Raw genomic sequence first — 21905 nt, forward strand, 5'->3', positions numbered from 1 at the left:
CACACACACACACACACACAAAACAGCAGCTTTATAAGACACACCAAACCAAGTTTGCAGCCATATACTTTTCAAAAACCCACATGCATTTAAAAGCCAGTTGCAAAAAACAAACAAACAAAAAAGTTACCTTTCACTATGGGATAAAGTGTTGCAGGCACATGCTTGTTCTGTTCCCCCTCATGTGTGTTTGGGCCTTCAGGTTCAAGAACAAGCAAAAATGTTAGTTAGTATTACCACCAAATCCCTATACAACCTGTGTAATACTTTTTTAATTCAACAGTATTAAGCACAACTATAGTTAAAATGGTTTTTACCTTGGCCTGGTGGTGAAATGCAGTTTAAAGTTACTGGTTCCATGCTAAACAGATCACACTGCAATAAACATAGGCACCATTATTTACTAAGATAGCATGGGCAAAGAGTGGCATTATATAATATATAGTTTCAGAGTTAAAGACAGCAAGTCTTACCTCTTTTTGCAGTCCAGCAGCTATCCAAGAAAGTTTTCTGTTGAAAAGGACAAGCTCCAGCATACCTGAGGTTTTTATACCATCTTAGCCCATTGTTTCAAACAGACTTCAACACAGTTGCTAACAGGTTAATTTAATCACCCCTCCCATAGCATTCCCTTTTGTGATCTGGGGTAGTGAAACCATGTTGTCTGCACAACAGGGCTTTTTTTTTTCCTTTAAGTTAAAATACATTTGTGGCTTTCTTACAGTATTAAACAGTACCCATTCCCAAGTGGGGGGCCCTTTGCAGATATCAATGAATGTCTTGGGGCTTGGTTGTTTTTTAAAACATGTTTCTTTCATGCTTAAAGTTTGAGGGGTGGGGTTGTTTCCTAGAAAGAATGACCCATAGCATTCAACCAACTCCTGGGCCATATTTAAACTGTCCAATAGCGTTCCACCAACTCCTGGGTCGTTTAAATGTCCAATAGTGCTCTACCAACCCCAGGGGTTATATTTAAACTGTCCAATAGCATCTGTGAATTCCTGAGGTTTAATTTCATTTCATATTAAGCAGAACTCACCATCCACCCCCACCCACCCCTTACTATGGGTGCACTCCCATCAAATGTAACCCTATAGCAACAAGGGTAAGTAATTGCAGTCACCCTGGCTATTCAGTGAGGGGTGTGTGTGGTTAAACCCATTCAGTTCAACAGACTAAGGATAGCTCAGTGGTTTAAGCATTGGCCTGCTAAGCTCAGGCTTGTGAGGTCAAGCCTTGAGAGAACTACTTAAGGATCTAGGGCAAAATCAATATTTAGTACTGCTAGTAAAGGCCGTTCTATGAGATAGGTATATCTCCATATTAACTCTATTGTACTCAAACACGTGTCTGAACTAGCCCTGTTTGTTTTATTGTACACACACTTTTAGGATTTTTTCCCCCCCTACCACAACATACATTTCAGCTTTTTGCTATAAATGGGTCTGTTTTACACACACACACACACAGAAACACAAGAGCTAATTCTCACAATTTATTTATTTTTATTTAAAAGACATACAGCTCCTTGAATACAAACCAAGATGCTTCATTAAAACTTTTTTTAGCTCACTTAAGGGCCAAAGGCCTTCTAACAAAACACAGATAGTCAGAAATCCCCCCCCCTTTTTTTTTTAAATTTACAGCTACCAAGTTTTATATCACATGTTTGTCCCCTCACCATTCTCTAACTTAATCCTTTTAGATTTCTTACAAATAGTCTTTTTCTTAAGCAGGGTTCTGTAACCTTTTGTGCGGACTAGACGGTCAATATAACGCTGTAAGCAGGCATCTTCCGGTTTGGTCATATTCTTTAAAACATGGTCAGGGTCTCCACTGAATTGCACAGCATTTATCAAGGTCACCCCTTGCGCTAAATGTTCTTGGGTTAGGCATAGACATTGCATAGCATAACCTATGGCAATAACAGTGTTTAATAAGCTTTCCAAACACAGCTCAGCACACAGGCCCCGGAGCTTGCAGTTTATATCCACTGAAGTCCAAGTCACACAGTCATGGTGCCGTTGGCCTGGCGCATCTATGACACAGCCCTCACAATCTTCAAAAAGCTTTTCCCTAAGGCAGTGTTTAAGGACAGCATAAACAGCAACGTGTACAATAGTCCGCATGACTTTTTTACGCTCACGACGTGGTACTGGCTCAGTTAGTTCTATGACAAGCCGCCTCCTAAACTCCTCATAGCCATCATCCTCAGAGTCTTCTTCAACAATTTGTATCAGTGTTGAGCAAAACCACGGTGGGCCCGGTTCATCTTCGCGGCTTGATGCAACGCTGTCGAGGGCCTCCGGGTCCTCTAGAAAGGCATCGTCGAGCTGTTGAGAGATTTTCAGAAAAAAGAAACTGTGTAAGCACCCCACTGCTTGTTTTTTTTTTTAATTTACGCAACCCCCGGTTCCTAACCCATTACCCACCCCTTGTCGACCGTTGCTTCTTAATCATTCATTTACCTGAGTGCCGTCTTTTCTGTTTGCCTTGTCCGCCGGTGACTCCCCCGAGCCGCAATCGCCTTCCACCTCTGAGGGGGTGGACAAAGAGAGGCCGTCACGCTCATTGGGGTGTCTCACAAGGGTTTCGGGGTCGGGTTCCGGCGTATCCAGCAACGGCTGGGCCAAAGGGCTCAACTCGGTCGCTCCCTCCTCCTTCTCGGAACTGTCGCTGATGTAGCGCTTTCTCCACACAAGTCCAAAGGTGTTCGGGGCTAAAACAAAGTCTGAAGTTCTCACGGGGGTGGTGAAGGAGTCCATGTTTCCTCTCAGCAGCCTTTCTGCGATTTCGAAAACACGTGTCCTTGGTAAGAGATGGCTGCCTCCTCTGTCTGGCGCTGGGACTTATGGGGTAATGGTGCTGCACTCTGATTGGCGGAGGGCCTTGGGAGGAGTTCTTAGTGGGGTCACACGACTCACTTCTGGAGGGGTCACCCCAACCTGGAAGTCACCCTGATTGGTCAAAATCTCCTCTCGGGGAGGTCCTGTTGGGACGAAAGCCCTCCTGATTGGTAGAGGGTGGTGGGGGGAGTTCTTAGAGGGGTCACATGACCCACTTCTGGACGGGTCACCCCCGCCCCAGAAGTCAACCTGATTGGTCAAAATCTCCTCTCGGGGTGGTCCTTTTGGGACAAAACCCCTCCTGATTGGTAGAGGATAGTGTGGGGAGTTCTTAGAGGGGTCACATGACCCACTTCCGGACCGGTCACCCCCGCCCCAGAAGTCACCCTGATTGGTCAACATCTCCTCTCGGGGCGGTCCTATCAGGACGAAACCCCTCCTGATTGGTAGAGGGTGGTGGGAGGAGTTCTTAGAGGGGTCACATGACACACCTTGCTTCCGGTCCAGTGGCACCTAATACCCCCATGGGGCGGGACTTCCGATGACAGACGGGAGGGACCAAGGGGTCACGGGGCGGGGCTTAAGGGGTTAATGGGAGGGGTTAGGGTTTGATTGATGGTAGGGCCCTTATACTACTTCCATAGACTTGTATGGGAACTTATCACTATAAAAGAAGGGTGTATTGCTATGGAACTTTGGGTTCGTTCTGCAGCAACATTGGAGCTTCAAACGCGTTTGACAGAGCCCCAGCTCCCCTCCCTTGTGTGCAGTTTCAGCTGGTCACTGGAACTGACTGAGCAACACTAAGGACTGGTAACTATAAGATCCAGCAGCAGAACCTTTTGGGATGTGTGTGTGTATATGTGTGAATGAAAATATATGCTGATTTCAATGCTTAAATTGTACTCTCAATAAACGCGGCATATTGCCTTATCCCCTTTTAAAAAGATTCCGTGTGCTTCTTATAAATATAACATCCTGTACCCCAGGGGGCCTTCACAGGTATACTTCTTCCTTCTCCAGCTCTTAACAAGATGGGCCGCTTGCCAGTGTATCTCAAGGATGGCCTCTCTTGCTAAGAGGCTGCATACCAGACTGGTGACTTCCCTTTTAGGCAGGCCGGGAATTGGTTCCCCCACTGGTTAACTAAATCCTGCCAACTGGAACAGATGACATTTGTCCCTAACAACATGGGGACTCCCTGGCAGTACTTTGTCCCAGGCACCACAAGGGCAGGGACTCCCTTGTAGGATCGGCCAAGAAAAGATACATCTAATTTGATTGCTCCTTGATAGGAGACTCCTTGGTGACCGGCTCCCTCTATTAGGGTATCTACAGGCATGGGATGCACCTGGCCCAGGGTAGGGTGGTTTCTCCAGAAATCCTCTGTGATAGTTGTGACCTGAGACCCTGAATCAATTAGAGCCTTGCACAGGATACCATTCACTTCCACAATTTCCTTGTTCAAGGGCCCCACCAGGCGGGCATGCCAGTTGCAACTGGTAGAGTACGCTGGGAAGCTGTGAACACTAATGCTACTGGTGGACTTCTCACCAGCTCTATGCCCTTCACCTGCCCCTCAATGTCAGGCTTTAGCAGTTTAAAGAAGAGGAAGCCTCACCTTGCCCTGGCCCCATGAGGTGAGGCTGAGGGGGTTGATGGCAGCCCTGGGCTATGTGGCCTTCTTGTCCACAACGGTGCCATATGAAACGGTCTCTGGTGCCATGAACACTAACATCAGGGGAACCTTGACCATTTCCCCATCTAGAGTTTTGGGGTGTCGTCCTCACTACTGCACCCTGCTGCAGTATTTGTTCCTCCAGTTGTCCCATTCTCTCATGGCTCTGTCTCTGGAGGACAGTCAGTTCTTGGACTAGCCCAGTTAGGCCCTTTACTGCCTTCAGCATCACATGATCTGGGGTACTGCTAGGTGGAGGCAGCCTGCACAGCACCATCTGACAGAGCAGCTTGTTGCATGCTGTTTATCCTCTGGGCTGGCATATCCATTCCACCCTCTATGTTCCTATGCTGGGCCAGCTGACACAGTTCTTCTTGCAGCTGTCAGAATGTCATGTAGGGAGGCTGCATAGGTGCCAACCTGTCCTGCACTTCTCGCTCCCGGATGCCCTGCATGAACTGCTGTGTCAACTTATAGTCCCGATCACGGAAAGGATGGCCCCTTCAGAGCTTCTCCTCTACTACCCGCAATAGGGCCTCTAACTTGATGGCGCAGGATGAAGCTGTCTCTCTAGAGCAGGGGTGGGCAAATCTGGGCCACCCGCCATTTTAAGCCGTCCCTTGAGCTCCCACTGGGGAGCAGGGTCTGGGACTTGCCCCGTCCCGGCGCTCTAGACAGGGTGCAGGGTCAGGGGCCGCTCCACGCGGCTCCTGGAAGCAGTGGCATGGTGCCCTCCCCCATGTGTAGGGGCAGCGAGGGTACTCCACTCTGCAAGCTGCCCCCTCCCCAAGCACTGCCCCCATAGGTCCCATTGGCCAGAAACCACAGCCAATGGGAGCTGCAGGGGTGGTGCCTGCAGATGGGCCAGCGTGCAGAGCCACCTGGCTGTGCCTCCGTGTAGGAGCTGGAGAAGGGACATGCTGCTACTTCCGGGAGCTGCTTGAGGTAAGCACGGCCCGGAGCCTGCACCCCTGAGCCTCTCCCCATGTCCCAACCCCCTACCCCAGCCCTGATCCCCCTCCCACCCAGAGCACCCTCCTGAACCCCAAACCCCTCATCCTCAGCCCCACCCCAGAGTCTGCACCCCCAGCCGGAGCCCTCACCCCCCCACCCTAGCCTGTAGCCCCCTCCCACACCTTGAACTCCTCATTTCTGGCCCCACCCCAGAGCCCGCACCCCCAACCAGAGCCCTCACCCCCTCCAACACCCCAACCCCAATTGTGTCAGCCTTCATGGCCCGCCATACAATTTCTATTCCCAGATGTGGCCCTCGAGCCAAAAAGTTTGCCCACCCCTGCTCTAGAGCATTGGCATCTCTCATAAAAGTCTGCCATGGGGTCCAGCAATAAATGGCAGTCACTGTACTCTGCTCTAAGCTCTTCAATAGCTTGGGTTGGAAACTGCTCCTGAGGTGGCAGGTTAAGAACTAATTTATACTCCCCTCCCACCTCCATGTATCTGACAAGAGTGGGGAACTTCAAAGGCTCAAGAATGTCAGTGGCTGCTAGCAGATACTGTATATCTTTTATCCAGTGCTCTATGTCTACCCTGCAATCTGCACCACCACTGAACACAGGAACCCCACGGATTTGGTGCTGTGCAGGGAGGTATGGCATTACTGTGTTCCTCCCCAAGATTTCCCCCCAATAGCTTCACCCTTAGTAGCAGGAGTTTCCTGGCTACAACACCCATTGGGGGTCTCTATTCTCACTGACACCAAATCAGGGTTAGGCCAACCCTCGTGGGCTCCAAACTGTGAATCCATGCTATCCTGGTTCACTTGTGTGGCAGCTTCCCTACTGTACAAAAAATTAAATTTCCCCTATCTGAGTCACAGCACCAATAACTAAAAAAATGTAGCTCCCCGTCCTGTTCAGTGGCCCAGTAGGAGGAGGTTGTTCAAGATAGGGGAAGCCTGTGTTGCTACCTTTTACACAACTTTGGGAAACTGGGCCTGAGGCTCCTCTGTGTGCTCTGCATTGTGTGTCAGTGTGTGTTCACCTCAGACCAGAACAAGACTTTATTCTGTAAAGAACATAGAACAAGATTACAGTCCATCAGCCTCCTCTCTGCTTGCCTGCTACATGCTCCCAGCTCAGTCAGTGCTGACACCTCCTGCTGGGAGGTGGGGGGGAGAGGGTAGGATTGAGGGTACATCCTGGCAGGAACCAGGGAGTTCTCCCAACATGCTGCAGTTTGTAGTCCACAAATTGTAGTTCCCAGGGCTGCTGTTGAAGCACATTGGACCTTGGGCTACACATTGTAAAAAACACACCCTATCTCCAGCATGGACAAGGCCTAAACGATGGGAGCTCAAGGGTGAAAAAGTTTCAGACACTCACACACCCACTCCAGGGCTGTGACTTTGTTTTCTGTGGCTTCCTATTTAAATTATTAGGACATGGCCTCTGGCTGCTAAGGCATATCAAGGGCTGGGAAAGCAAATTATGCAGTAAATAGCCAGTTCTTGTTACACAGCTGTAACTGTGTACTGTATCTAACAAAATGAGCTTAAATGGTAATTTTGGGCCAGACTTTCAGCTGGTTTAAATCAGCAAAGCTTCATTGACTTCAATGGGTTTAGGCTAATTTACCCTACCTGAGAATCTGGCCTCCAACTGACACAGAGAAAGGATTTAACAGGAGCTCCCAGGTCTTAGGAGTGTGCACTGACCACTGAGCTATAGGATACTCTCACAAGGGTGTCTCTCAATAGCTCTTTTAGAAGCAATTTCACTTCATTTAAATAATTAACCATTAATTGGGTCAGAGAACAAGCACAAATCGTTGTACAGTCCAAAACATCTTATGGTCCAGTGGTCAGGACGTTTTAAAGATGGGGAAACTGAGGTAAGCAACTTGCTCTCCATACACAGTAGCAGAACCAGGAATCAAACCCAAAAGTTCTCACCCCACATACACTGCTCTCTCTGCTAGATAATTTTGTAGACAGCATACTGTCCATCACTGCTGAGGAGATTTACACACTAGACAGGATCAAGTTTTGCGCTCATTTACAATGCTGTAAATCTGAAATAAATCCATATCTGAAGTTTCTCCTCCTTATTCCAGATTTGCACTGATGTAGGAGAGCAGAATCTAGCCCATAAAACATAGAAGGAGAGCCTCTATGTTCTACAGAAATAGACCCTGTAAGGATTTGGACTGGCTATAATACCTAGCCATGTTATAGACACAGGATGGAGAGAAAAACATATATTACAGATGGATGGATAAATGAACAGACAAATCCCAGCTGGACTTAGTCTGCAATCGCCTGAGGGTAGCTATCACATTGCCCTCTTCTTTGTACGGTAGCAAACATCATATTAAAAATTGTATTTTTAAAATAAATTAAAAGGAGTGAAACTGCATTTCCAGTGGATGACAGGCAATCTAGGACAGCAGATAAGGCCATTTGGTGAACTGCTGTGAGGCCCTGTGCAGAAGTTTGACACCTATGGAAACAAAGCAGGAATTCTTTGAAGCATCAGAAACACACACAAAAAGTATCCATTTGTTTTATGGCAGTGTGTGTGTCTCTGTGTAACATATCGCCCTGAATCAAGTCTCCATTGGGAGCTCAGTCCATCATTGCAGATAGAGAAGAGCTCAGTGGTTTGAGCATTGGCCTACTTAAACCCAGGGTTGTGAGTTCAATTCTTCAGGGGGCCACTTAGGGATCTGGGGCAAAAATCAGTACTTGGTCCTGCTAGTGAAGGCAGGGGGCTGGACTTGATGACCTTTTGAGGTCCCTTCTAGTTCTATGAGATAGCTATATCTCCATATATATATATATAAATAAGGGGTGGGGCTGTGCTGGGATGGACAAGCCCAGAACACAAAGCCAACCACAGCAGATGGCTCACCCCATTTGTGGTAACTTTTATCCCATCTGCCCCTCCCTGTCCTGGGGTTTCCCCCTCTCCCACTGTCTGGCAGTGCATCTCCCCTTTTCTGAACCCCAGCTCCTGCACCCTGTTCCCAATTTTGTTCATCTGTCCATCTCCTTCCCCTGTTTTACCCTTCTCTGGAGACACTTTGGTCCTAGTGTTGCCCACTTTCTAATCACACAAAACCGAACACCCCTACCCCACCCCTTCTCCAAGGCTCCACCCCTTCCCCACGTACTCCATCCCCCCCTCCCTCCGTCACTCGCTCTTCCCCACCCTCACTCACTTTCACTGGGCTGGGGCAGGAGGTTTGGGTGCGGAAGGGGTTATGGCCTCTGGGCTGGGGGTGCAGGCTCTGGGATGGGCCCAGGGATGAGGGGTTTGGGGTGCAGGAGGTGACTCTGGGTTGGGGCAGGAGGTTAGGTAGGGTGACCAGACAGCAAGTGTGAAAAATCGGGATGGAGATGGGGCTAATAGGAGCCTATATAAGAAAAAGACCCAAAAATCTGGACTGTCCCTATAAAATAGGGACATCTGGTCACCCTAAGGTTAGGATGTGTCGTGGGGTGAGGGCTCCAGCTGGTAGTGGGGCCGGGGATGAGGTGTTTGGGGTGCAGGAGGGGGTCTGGGCTAACCCAGGGGGTTGGGGTGCCAGGGGGGTGAGGGCTCTGGCTGGGGGTGTGGGCTCTGGGGTGGGGCTGGGAATGAGTGGTTTGGGGTGTGGGAAGGGACTCTGGGCTGGGGTAGGGGATTAGCGTGTGTCTGTTGGGGGGTGAGGGCTCCAGCTGGGAGTGAAGCTCGGGATGAGGGGTTTGAGCTGCAGGAGGAGGCTCTGGGCTGACCCAGGGGGTTGGGGTGCTGGGGGTGGTGAGGGCTCGGGTGGGGCCGGGGAAGAGGGGTTTGGGGTGAAGGAGGGGGCTCCAGGCAGGGCCAGGGGGTTGAGTGCAGGGATGTGTGTGCAGGGTCCCAGCAGTGCTTACTGTGGCTCCAAGGAAGCGGCCACCAGGTCCCTGCAGCCTCTAGGCGCATGTGCAGCCAGGCGGCAGTGTGCAGTGTCTTCGCGCCCACAGGCACTGCCCCCCGCAGCTCCCATTCATTGGGGTTCCCGGCAAACAGGAGCTGTGGAGCCAGTACTCGGGGCAGGGGAAGCGCATGGAGCCTCCCGAGTCCCAGTCCCTAGCTGTCCAGCGCCTAGGGGCTGCAGGGACCTGGCGGCCGCTTCTGGGAGCAGTGTGGAGGCAGGGCAGGTAGGGAACCCTGCCTTAGACCCGGGCCCCGTGCTGACGAGAGCCGCCAGGGTCCCTTTTCGACCATAAGTTCCGGTGGAAAACCGGATGCCTGGCACCCCTATCTGGCTCCTGCACAAATTCCACCCCCTCTCCCCTCCGACTTGCCCACTTTGATTGCAGTGAGCTGATTGGGATGCAAGTGAGGGCAGCGGCTTCAGCAGACGTGACTGAGCATGTTCCGGTCCCTCCAGCCTGCTCAGTAACAGCAAAGTAGCAAATCGTGATGGGAAGCGGATTCTCTGATCCCACGCGAGGGTAGCGAGCTCAGCACTGCCTCCTCCCTCTTCTCCTCCCTCCTGTGAGTGGCAGCCAGCTCATCTCCTCTGCTTCTCCCCGCATCACCCGTCCTGGAAAGGGAGAGAGGGGACCCCATGGCAGCCCCCAGGCCTGGGAGAGGGACATGAAGAGCCCCAGGAGCTGCCGGAGGAGCAGAGGTGAGGGTGGAACTGATGTGGGGGTTGGGGGCGGGGCAGATGTGGTGGGGGATTGATGTGGGGGCTGGGGGAGGGGCAGATGTGGTGGGGGATTGATGTGGGAGCTAGGCAGGATTGAAGGGTCAGTCAGATCTGGGGGGCAGAACTGATGCGGGGGCTGTGGGGGAATGGATTGATTTGAGGGTTGGGGGCGGATTAATTGCTGGACTGGGGGCCGGGCAGATGAGGGGATGGGAGCTTGTGCAGGGTGGCAGACATCAATTCACTCCGTAGATGTGGGTGAGGGGGGAGTTAATTGTCTCACACACACTGGGGATGAGGGGGGGGGGTCCCAGACATCTAAAGAGACCAAAAACATGATATAATCTTAAAAAAAACCGATGTGGGGGTTAATTTCATTATTTTGAGGAGGCTGACTCATGGAGGTCGGCAATGCTACATTTTCACAAAAGACTCCAGGGCTGTGACTCTCTGAATGGGTTCCTAGCATCTCAGCAAACAGCATGAATCAGTTTCAAGAAGGGAAACTCGCAGTTGCCGTGCAGGTGGGGCATATCTCTGAGCTCAGGAAAGTGAGACTTACCCTTTTCCACTCTCCAGAGGGAGCCAGGGCCTCAGGGAAGCCTAGGAAAAGTCTCCAGAGTTAAGCTTCTTGCGACATCAGAACCTGTCATTCTAGACTGTGGGCGCAGTTTCTGTCTAGCCTGCATCTCCCCGTGTTGAGAGGGATCGCATACAGATGTCTCCTGGCCTCAGTGCCGACAAGCTGTGCAAGAGAGAAACCTCAGGCCAGCAGAGAGCTGGCAAATTGTGCAGGATCACCAGCTCCACTGTAGTTAAAATTGAGAAGCCCTTTCTGTTTTAAGGATAACATTTCTTAGTGCTCTCAAATCTGCACAGATACTTGGATTGCCTTGTAAGTTGCTGTGCCTCATAGGAGCAAGGGATAGGGTTAATGACCAAATTAGGGGTCATTTGACAAAGGAGTTCCTAAGATATAGTCCCCCCCAACCGTTTTTCTTACAATTGATGGATTTTCCAACAAATTTTTGTGCACACTTGGGGAATCAAGTCATTGCTCTGATCGGACCTCAAAGGATCTCACTAGCATTTATCCTCCCATGTGCCTGACACCCATTACCTCTTAGGACAGTGGCCCCAAACTTTTGATGGTTGTGCCCCCCCTTACCCCTGTCTCCTCCCCTCTCCCCGGCCCTCCCCTGAGCTGGGGCTCGGAGGGGGGCTGTGGTTCCTGAGGGGGTCAAACGTGTGGACAGAGATAAGGGGGCTCAGGCTGGAGCCGCAGCTGAGGGTGGGTCTGGGGCCAGGACCGGGGCCAGGACTGGAAATGGACCATGGCCATGGGCCGAGACTGGGGGCAGAGGCGGGAGTGGAGTTGCAGCCGGGCCGCGGAGGTGGCCAGCAGCCGGGCCCATGACTGGGTGTGGAGCCGCACTGAGGCTGGGGACAGGGCCAGGAGATGGGGCTGCAACTGGGATCGGAGGTAGAGCTGGGGGTGCTGTCGGTTTGGGTGGTGCTCCTCCCCATTCCCTGTGGGGGCTGGCCCAGGCCTGCCGCACTCCCCAGACATTCCTCCGTGCCCCCCTAGTTTGGGGACCTCTGTCTTAGGAGGAGCAACATTTAAAATGTTCTATTCAATAAAGAGTTAAGCTCTCCAGACCGGCTGGAGCCTTCTCCTCATGCACTGAATGGATTATACTGCACATGTGCAGAGTACCCAAGAGGGTTACTAGCCACCAGGCTTTGCTGTGACCTGCGTGGCTCAAGGAATGTGCTGTGGCCATTAAACCAGAACAACACCCAGGCATTGTAAGTTGAGAACCCATTCTAGGCAGAAATCTGGAAATGAGTTGTTGGCCTGTTGCCTCTGTCCAAAGGGGCTTTTTATGTTGGAGAAATGTAATCTGAGTACAGCAGAAAATTCAGAAGGTGTTCAGGTTATTTCAGAAAATAAAATGTGAATGCTTCCTGGGAGGAGATGATTAGGGTGCAGAGGAGTGGAGGGAATAGGGGGAGATGGGCTTCAGTGCAGCAGATGTGGGGGAGAACTCCACACCCAAGCCATTCTTTTTAGGTGACAGATCTAAGGAACTGCCCCAGACTGAGGTGTTAAATTAAACAGTAATATGTCACCAGGATCAGATGAGTTCTGAAGGAACTCAAATAAAAAAATACAGAACTATTCACTGTGGTATGTACCCTATCACTCTGTACCAGATGACTGGAGGGAATCTACCATAATACTGATTTTTAAAAAAAAGTTCCAGAGGTGATTCTTGCAAGTACACGCTGGTAAGCCTAAATTTAGAACCAGACAAACTGGTGGGAAAGGGAAATCATGCCTCACCAATCTAATTCATTGAGGGTGTCAACAAGCATGTGGACAAGAGTGATCCAGTGGATATAGTTTACTTGGACTCTCAGAAAGTCTTTGACACAGTCCCTCACCAAAGGCTCTTCGCAAAATAAGCAGTCATGAGATAAGAGGGAAGGTCCTCTCATGAATCAGTAACTGGTTAAAAAATAGGAAACAAAGGGTAGGAATAAATGGTCAGTTTTCACAGTGGAGAGAGGTAATTAGCAGGATCCCTCAAAGATCTGTTCTGTTCAACATATTCATAAATGATCAGAAAAAGGGGGTGAACAGTGAGGTGGAAAATTTTGCAGATGATACAAAATTACTCAAAATAGTTCAATCCAAAGCTGACTGGGAAGAGTTACAAAGGAATCTCCCAGAACTGGATGACTGGGCAACAAAATGGCAGATGATATTCAGTGTTGATAAATGCAGAGTGATGCACATTGGAAAAAATAATCCCAACTATACATACAAAATGATGGGATCTAAATTAGCTGTTACACTCAAGAAAGAGATCTTGGAGTTATCCTGTATAGTTCTCTGAAAACATGTGCTCGACATACAGTGACAGTCACAAAAACTAACAATGTTAGGAACTATTTATTGGGAAAGGGATATATAATAAAACAAAATATAATGCAACTATATAATTCCATGATATGCCCACATCTTGAATACTTCATGCAGTTCTGGTTTCCTCATCTCAATAAAGATATATTAGAATTGGAAAGGGTACAGAGAATGAGCAACAGAGTGCTTAGGTGTATGGAACCACTTCCATATGAGTAGAGATTTAAATAACTGGAACTGATCAGTTTAGAAAAGAGACAACTAAGGGGAGATATGTTAGAGGTCTATAAAATCATGAATGGCATGGAGAAAGTAAATAGAGAAGTGTTATATACCCCTTCACATAACACAAGAACCGGGGGGTCACAAAATAAAATAAATAGGCAATAGGTTTAAACCAAACAAAAGGAATACTTCTTCACAGAACACACAGTCAACCTGTGGAACTTCTTGTGAAAGCCAAAAGTATAACTCTTCCAAAAAGAATAACTGGATTCAGAAAAGAATAAGATAATTTTATGGACGATAGGTCTATCAATGGGTATTAACCAAGATGATCAGGGATGCAATCCCAAGTTCCTAAACCTTCAACTGCCAAAAGCAACTGACATGGATGTGGCATTCTGTACCTCAAAGCAGCACCCTGAAACCCCCATATTCACCCCATCATATAATTATGATATATTTCATACAAAGCATGCCATGTAAGATATCATATGAAAGGACATGATCTGCTGGAACCCATTGTTCTGTCCAAATATGTATATCGTTAGTGTGTATGAAGTTATGACTGCTGTATGGTTGTATCAAACTTACAACATATTTCTGTGAGTCTCTACTGCTAGGTGGTGAGCCACTCCCAGGAGGGTGGTAAGTGACCATTAATCAACAGGGGAGTTGTAAATAAGGGATTTATAATATTGTAAGAGGGCTTCCCAATTGGGTTTTGCTCAACCTGTGACTCAGCAAAGCCCACCAGGACATGTGTGGGCTAGTGTTTTCCAGGCATATGGACTGAGATATAAAATAGGGGACAGTGGCATCATGCTTTGGCCTTTCTCCTCCCCCACCTACGCTGGAAGCAACAAGAACGCTGGGAAGACAAAGATTTGAACTGGGGAGACTGGCCCTGGGCTTAAGGGGGAAGCCTGTGTATTAAGAACTGAAATCTACCTACAGCATACAGTGGGGTGAGAAAACTGCTTGATCTAAATACTGCCTAGTCTAATAAGGTTTAAGATTTAGACTGTGCGCTTACCTTTAATTTTCTTTGGTATCTATCTCTGACCTTTTGTGCCTACCACTTATAATCACTCAAAATCTATCTTTCTGTAGTTAATAAATCTGCTTTATATTTTACCGAAAACAATGTGTTTTGGTTGAAGTGCTTGGAAAATCTCAGCTCAGGTTACAAAGGCCAGTGGCAGACTGGGTAATAAACTAACACTGGCCAGGCTTCTGACCAGGGCAAGACGGTACATATCTGAGGTGCAAGGCTTGGGGCTTGGGAGATTTGCTGGTGCCTTTCACGCAATTTAGCTGGGTGTGGGGCTCCACATCCTGTTGTACTGAGTTATAACAGTGCCTGGAGGGATTTGCTGCTTGTCACTGGCAAAGCATTGTGAGAGATCGCCCAGGCTGGAGAGTTAAGGGGGCACAGTGATACCCCAATTCCAGGTTGTACCCAGGGGATCCTGTCACAACGGGCAACTGTCAGAAGACAGGATACTGGGCTAGATGGACCATTGGTCTGACTCAGTATGGTTGTTCTAATACTCTTCTACTGATAGTATTTCTTAAGATGGTTGTGATGTTGAGTGGCGGTTGATTCAACAGCTTTGATATACCTGAATGAAAGAGGAAATAAAAGTGCAAGGCTTCAGATTAATTTTTATCTGGCCTCTTTAGAAAGATCTCTGTGTGTGTGTGTATTCCTCTATCAAAATAAAAACATTGTCAGTTAATAAGGGCAATGCCATCGTAAATGTGACAGAGTAAAATCTCATCTCACTTATTCTGTTATTTCCTCCAGATGCTCTGCCATCTGAAATGGAGAGGGAGTGTTGGAAGTGATTGTTGTCATATACAAAGGGTGAGCTTTCAGGTGGTGTTTATATTAAAATTAAGAGAAAATTCACATATGAAAACTTCTTTGTTAAAGTAACGTGAACACACCACTGAAACGCACACTAATAATCAGAAACATTGTCACTGACCAGCCCCCATATACTTAATCTCAGCTCATATGATTTCCCAACTAAGTTTTATTAAAGATCTCTGTGTTTCTTCTCTCTCTGCCTTTTTCTCAGTCATAATTAAAACAGAGTTATGTCAATAAAGTATTGAAGGATATTTAAAGCTGAATCCGATAATCATCTCCATCGGTTTTGACGGCTTTCAAGGCATGGATATTTTATTAGGCTGGAATATCGAGGAATTCCAAAACATGTTTCCCACAGAATGCTGCAACACAGCCAGTGATCACATGGCCACCAAAAGTGGTGTGATAAGATCACCACTGATGGACTGAATATCCAGGTGGGCCATGTTAAAGATTTAGGTAGAGATTGATGTGGTAGAGTTCAATCTGCAAGGCGGCCACTTCCCTTTGGGATTTGTCATGATAAGCCAGATAAGAGTGGAGATTTCTTTATAAATATTGAAATTCCATCAGAGTCGGGTACCTCCCTCCCTCAGACTCCATTGAAAATCCCAGATGTACAGTATAAGCTTTTCTAGATATTCATAGAAAGCTGACTAAAGATCTCTGCATAAAGAATCCCTTGTTTGTTATGTCATTGGCTACTAGCTCTTCAGCTCCCCTTTGACCCCCCACCAGCTTGTCTGCCAAAGTTTATAGGCTTCATGTGGGCTAGATGACCACATTTTAATGGATACCTTTTCAATGTCAGTGGTCCCTTATACCTGGCCATTGACCCACCTCAAAGAACATTGAGTTAAAAAGTGGGACTGGTTGTCAGTTATACTGAAGCCCCTTCATACCACTCTGGCAGCATAAAGGGGCCTGGAAGTGGGTATTAGCTACATTATTGTTTTATTATTTCTCTATATTATTTGTATTAGCACAGTGTCTAGGAGTCCAACTTATGGACCAGGACTCCACTGTGCTAGGTGCTATACAAACACAGAATGAAATGATGGTCCCTGCACCTGAGAGCGTACAGTCTAAGCCACCAGCTGGGTACAGCCAGCCAGCCAGGGCAGCACAAGGAAACAAAGAGACAGCACTGCTCAGCAGGAAAAGTGGTGGTCTCGGTACACCTGTGGCCTAACTGTTGTAGACCTGTGGCCTTTTGTAGACATCAGGGCAAAGAAGAGTTGTAAGGAGGGATTTGAAGGAGGAGAATGAGGGAGCTTTGTGGATGTTTATGGGTAGTTCCTCTGAGGCCTGAGGGGCAGCATGGGAGGAAGCATGAAGGTGCTTATTTGCAATGTAAGAAGGGGGTGATGGAGGCTGGTCCCATGGGCTGATTGGAGGTGGGAGTTGACCTTTTGGTAGTGAATGGGAGATGATAATTGGGTGGAGATAAGTCAGAAAGGGCCTTGAAAATGAAGACAAGCAGGTTATGTTTGATGTGGTAGAGAAGGGGGAGTCAGTGGAGGGATGCAAAGAGAGGGGTGACGGGCAAAGTGGTGAGGTTAAGAGAATGACTTTCCAGCAGCATTCTTAGTGGACATGAGCAAGTGAGGTGGCATTGTCAAGGCCAAAGAAAAGGATTCTGCGGCAATTGAGATACACAATAATGAGAGCTTGGATAAGCATTTCAGCTGTGTGGGTGGATGGGAGAGGCTGCGTCTTAGAGGTGTTTTGGAGAAAGAATCAGCACAATTTATACCTAGCCTGGATGTGAGGATCTAGAGCAAGAAGTGTTAAAAAGACTTTTAATGAAAATAAAAAATGTCATATGAAATTTTTATATAATGAAAAACCACAACATTTTTGTTAGTTTGCTTTCCCTTTCTTCCGCTCCCCTTCTCCTCACACAGCTGAACTTGTATAAATATATTGACACTGCTGTAACTGTGTCCGCTCTGGAGGTTGTACCAGTATAACTGTATCAGTACAAAAAATCCCATCCATAACTGACATCGTTATGCTGGTACAGATGCTGTGTGTCCATCAGGCCTTATCCTGGGTCCATCACCACAGTATCTGAGGCCAGATTCACAAGTCAACTATAGGTGCCTAAGTCCCAGTTTTGGTACCACTGCAGTTCACACATCCCCTACCCCCCCAACCCTGTAGGCACCTGAATTTTCTTGGTAAAAGGTCCTAAGTGCCTTTTCTGCCTCACTCTTGGCAGCTGGATGCCTGTCTCCCACTGAGAGCCCCAGTGCAATCCACAGAGCAGGGGCAGACAGACATCCATATACCTATCATGCCTGCAGGGTCTAATCCAGAAGGTGTGCTCAGAGGCCTCCTGCCCACTCAGGTCCTATTCAAAATCTGTCAGGAGGAGGAGTTTCTGCAGCTGCCTACCTTATAACTGTTAGCCTTGTGGTTAGAACAAGCACTTAACCTGGGTCTCCCACACCTTGGCTCAATTCCCCCCTTCCCGCCTGCCTCAGGGGGAAAAGGATTTGAACAGGTGGTCTCCGACCTCTCACAAGCAGGTGTTCATCACTGAGCTGTGGGCTATTCTAATGCGAGTTCTCTCAGTCTCCCCTGTAGAAGCTGTTCCATTGTATAGAAATACTTCCATAGTCATTGGGCCTCAGCGTGAGTGTGAGAATAACTGGTGCTTGGGGCACACACCTTACCAAACATGGAAGAGTGGGCAGCACTAATTGTCACACACACACACACACACACACACAGGTGATGGGCAGGGGGAGTGAAGAGCAGTGACAATGAAGGAGAGAAGTCAGTGTGACAGTGAGATTGGTAAATGCTATTCAAAGTCAGGGTGTGATTCATGGCATAGCTCACCCATTTTATGCATTAGTTCATGAGAAGTGGAGTTATTTCAGTGCCTTAAAAATTGTTGAAGTGTTTCTTGTCCCTATTCTGATTATTAAATGACCACTCCCAACACTGCTGAAGCCCTCACAGTGATGGGAGATCAAATATTTTCAAAAAATATGAAGTGATTTTTGTGGATTTCCCCCCCACATTAATACTTTTTTTGTTTTGTTCCATTTTGTTTTTCCTGGAGGGAGCAGACAGGACCATGGTCATTCCCTGCTGACCAAACACCAGTAGGAGCAGATGTTGCATGGTAATATGATGAGAACATAGAAGGAAATAGGACCCATGCACACACTGTAAAAAAATATTATATTACACTAGAAAATACCCTGACTCTGGGTCACCAAATTCTCCTGCAATGGGAAAATGACCTGCTGTAAAATCTGCTACCACGGGGCAAAGGGGCAACAGGAATATTAGTGTTAGAATAAAAACCAAACAACAAATGTTAGAAAACTGGGACATACAGAGTCAAGGTGACATTTCTTATGCAATAAAATGTACAGCTTAACCCCTCTCCCCCATGCCTCCCAATATCCTCAAAGCCCCACTCCCTCGCACAGCCCTACACACTTCCCCTCTTCCCCCATGGGACTTTACACTCTCCCCTACTCCTCATAGACAGGCTTGGCAGAATTCAGTGTGTTTTTTATAATTTTGATCGATAACATTTGATGTTTATTTTTAAGCATTTTCTCTATTTTTATTTGTTCAAATGTTCACAGTTGTGCAAAATTGTGGATTTTAAACATGTTTTTCCAATTTTTATCTAGTGAAATGTTCACAGTTGCAGGAGAGTCTGTAAATAAGGGGTGGTCAGACAATAATTATTTAATGGCAGTAAACGTTGAGATTCGTTAAAGCTTTATAACCATTAAAGCACAAATTGTGTATTTTGTCATGCAATGTTGACAAAGTAAATATCCTTACATCAAACTGTAACTAGTTCTCAAGCAGCATTTTTCTTACTTTGTCTATCTGTGTATATTGATGATTAACAATGTAAATATTTTTTTCATTGCTTTGTGTATGTTTGTGCGCTGAAATCAACAATTACTGACATTTACCAATAAAAATTTATCCTTCCAAGCTTGAATGGGGAGATTGAGTGCTGGGGGGCAGTCCTTGTGGGGGCTGGGTGCAGTTGCTGGCGGGTGCTGAGGGGCAGTCCCTAGGTGGGGGGCTGGGTGCATGGGGGGCAGTTCTTGGGTGCGGGACTGGATGCTGGAGGGGGCAGTCCCTAGGGGGGGTGTTTTGCCCTGGACAGGGCACCCTGTCTCTGAATGGCAGGCACATGTGGCAGCCCAGTTTTGCGGGGGTTGGGATGCTGGAGGGACAGACCCAGAGGGGTTGGGTGATGGGGGGGGGGGGGGAATTCTGGGGGGGGGGGGGGGTCTCTGGGTGGGGGGACTGGGTGCATGAGGGGCAGACCCTGGCTGGGGGGGCATCCCACACTGGCCAGGGCTCCCCATCTTTGCAGGCAGGCTCCGCAGCCGTGCTCTCCAGGTGCTCAGCCCAGCTGTGCCGCCAGCAGCAGCACAGAAGTAAGGGTGGCAATACACCATGCCATGCCAACCTTACAGTAAATTAATTAATTTTAATCATTAATGTTTTGATTTATTTGCTAATTTAAAATGCTCTTGGTAGACATTTTCCAGTGTTGAAATGAAAGGTACTATTGCTGTCATGTAACAAATACTAAACCTTATTGTTTTTGTAGATGTAGAGGTAGTATATATATAGTGTGGATGCGGCCCATCTAACACACAGAGAGCTGTATTTGTGGCCCACAATGGTAAATAGGTTGAGAAGCATTGCAGGCCCATTATCATTGTGGTGGGAAAGATCCTAAATTTAAAGTGCTCTCTGTTCTACATTTTGTTTATTTATTTATCTCTGGTAAGACAGTTCTGGGCAGATCCTCAGTGTAAATTTTCATAGCTCCAGAGTGCTGCTGAGGTCTGCCCCATCAAACTTCCAGTGCATTTAAGGTCACCTCTTCCCCAACAGAACGACATAAGCTCAGTCAAGCAGAAGGGCTAGAACTGCATACGAAGGAGCTATAACTTCAGAGGAAGGGTTAGGGGGTGAACCTGAGACTGAAGACCAGGGTTGTATTTTCTGTTCTGCCAGACTTGTGTGGCCTCGTGCAAATCACTTAATGTCTCTGTACCTTAGTCCTCATCTGTACAATGGGATGATAGCACTTCTCACACAGCTGGTGTGAGGATAAATACATTGAAGATTTTTGTATCACTCAGATCTTATGATCCTGGAGATAGAGGGAAAATGCACATCCAGAGCTACCTCCCCTGCTGCACTCAGTTTGGGTGCAATCAGTTGCTCAAGTTACCCATCAGCAGCACCTCTCAAGCTCTTTCTTCTTCCTTAGCTCAGTATTTCACACCAGACAGTGCCCCTGAGAAGGGAAACCAGAAACCCTCCCCCCGCCCCCCACAACCCAAACAGTGAAGGCAAATGGACTAAATGAAAGAAGGATACATATTTTTCCTTAAGTTAAAAATACCTGGTGGGAAAATTCATTAAAAACCACAAACCCTCCCTGCTTAATTGGCTTTCTTCAGTTCCAAAGGGAGTCTCCCTCAATGAAACTGGGTGAGAAGGGGAGGGTGATGAGGAAAGGCAGGAAGTTCACACAGAAACAAACTTCCCCCAATCATTTTTTTCTCAAGTTATTTAAACCATGTGATTATTCTATATCCTGACATTATTTGCACCCACAAGGGCATTTGCCTGTGTGCCCTGGTCCATCCTTGGGACAGTCTGGTGGGCAGTGCTGTGAGGGGAATAGGAAGCACAGTACACTGATGTGGGGCCAGGTTGATGTGGGAGGGTCTAGCTTGTCCATTGGAAATGGCCCCAGACAGGCTGGTACAAGAGTCCTGGCTGGGATGAAACAGTTGTCTCAGTTGTCTATTCTGAGAAAAGCAAAGGAGACTGATAGATGCTGCATAAAACACTGGGATCAAAGCTTGCAAAAAAGATCCGTATCCCAAACATTCATAGACATAGGAAGACCTGTGTCAACCTATGGAATGCTTTGCCAGAGGATGTTGTGAAGGCCAAGACTATAACAAAAAAAGGGGTTCAAAAAAGAACTAGATAAGTTCATGGAGGATAGATCCATCAACGGCTACTAGCCAGGATGGGCGATGGAATGGATCACTTGATGATTGCCCGTTCTGTTCATTCCCTCTGAAGCACCTAGCATTGGCCACTGTCGGAAGACAGGATACTGGGCTAGATGGACCTATGGTCTGACCCAGTATGGCCATTCTTATGTCCTTATCTTCTTATGACCTTGAAAGAGAAATCTTCCAAATCTCACCAGGTATCGAAACTGGGTGTGTGGAAGCAGTCTGTGCTGCAACAAACTCCACTGGCACCAACACTAAGACCAGCATCAGTTCTGAAACCTACATATTTGACACTCATGCCAATACCAACATCTGGATCAGTGTTGGATCCGGAACCAACAGTGGTGCAGAGAAGTCTGCTGGTATATTTCAAATATATTTCTTATTGCTGTTACTAGGGCATACTTTCTCCCCGGCATTGAATAAGGAACCATCTCCCGTACAGTCCCTGACCAGTACTGCTGGAATGTGGAAGAACAGCTGAGGACTAGCTGAAGTTCATCACTAGCTGAATCTCAGAACAATTAGTGATTATCTTTGAGAGCTCATGGAGGACAGGTGAGGTCCCAGAGGACTAATGAAGGGCAAACATAGTACCTATTTTTCAAAAGGGGTACAAAGAGGACCTGGGAAATTATAGACCAGTCAGCCTAACTTTGATACCTGG

General features: G+C 47.6%; 1 protein-coding gene across 2 annotated transcripts in view; it reads left to right on the top strand.

The window, feature by feature from the left end:
* Window positions 1-9899: 9899 nt before the first annotated feature.
* Window positions 9900-21905, top strand: part of LOC112114572 (E3 ubiquitin-protein ligase TRIM39-like) — a 34341-nt gene continuing 22335 nt past the window's right edge. For both annotated transcript variants that reach the window (XM_024211349.2, XM_024211351.2), the window contains exon 1: window positions 9900-10140. The gene's annotated coding sequence lies outside the window, so the exon portion shown is untranslated. The remainder of the gene's footprint in view (window positions 10141-21905) is intronic.

The sequence above is a fragment of the Terrapene carolina genome, unplaced genomic scaffold, assembly GCF_002925995.2.
Source record: "Terrapene carolina triunguis isolate 2854851 unplaced genomic scaffold, T_m_triunguis-2.0 Scaffold310, whole genome shotgun sequence".
NCBI lineage: Eukaryota > Metazoa > Chordata > Testudines > Emydidae > Terrapene > Terrapene triunguis.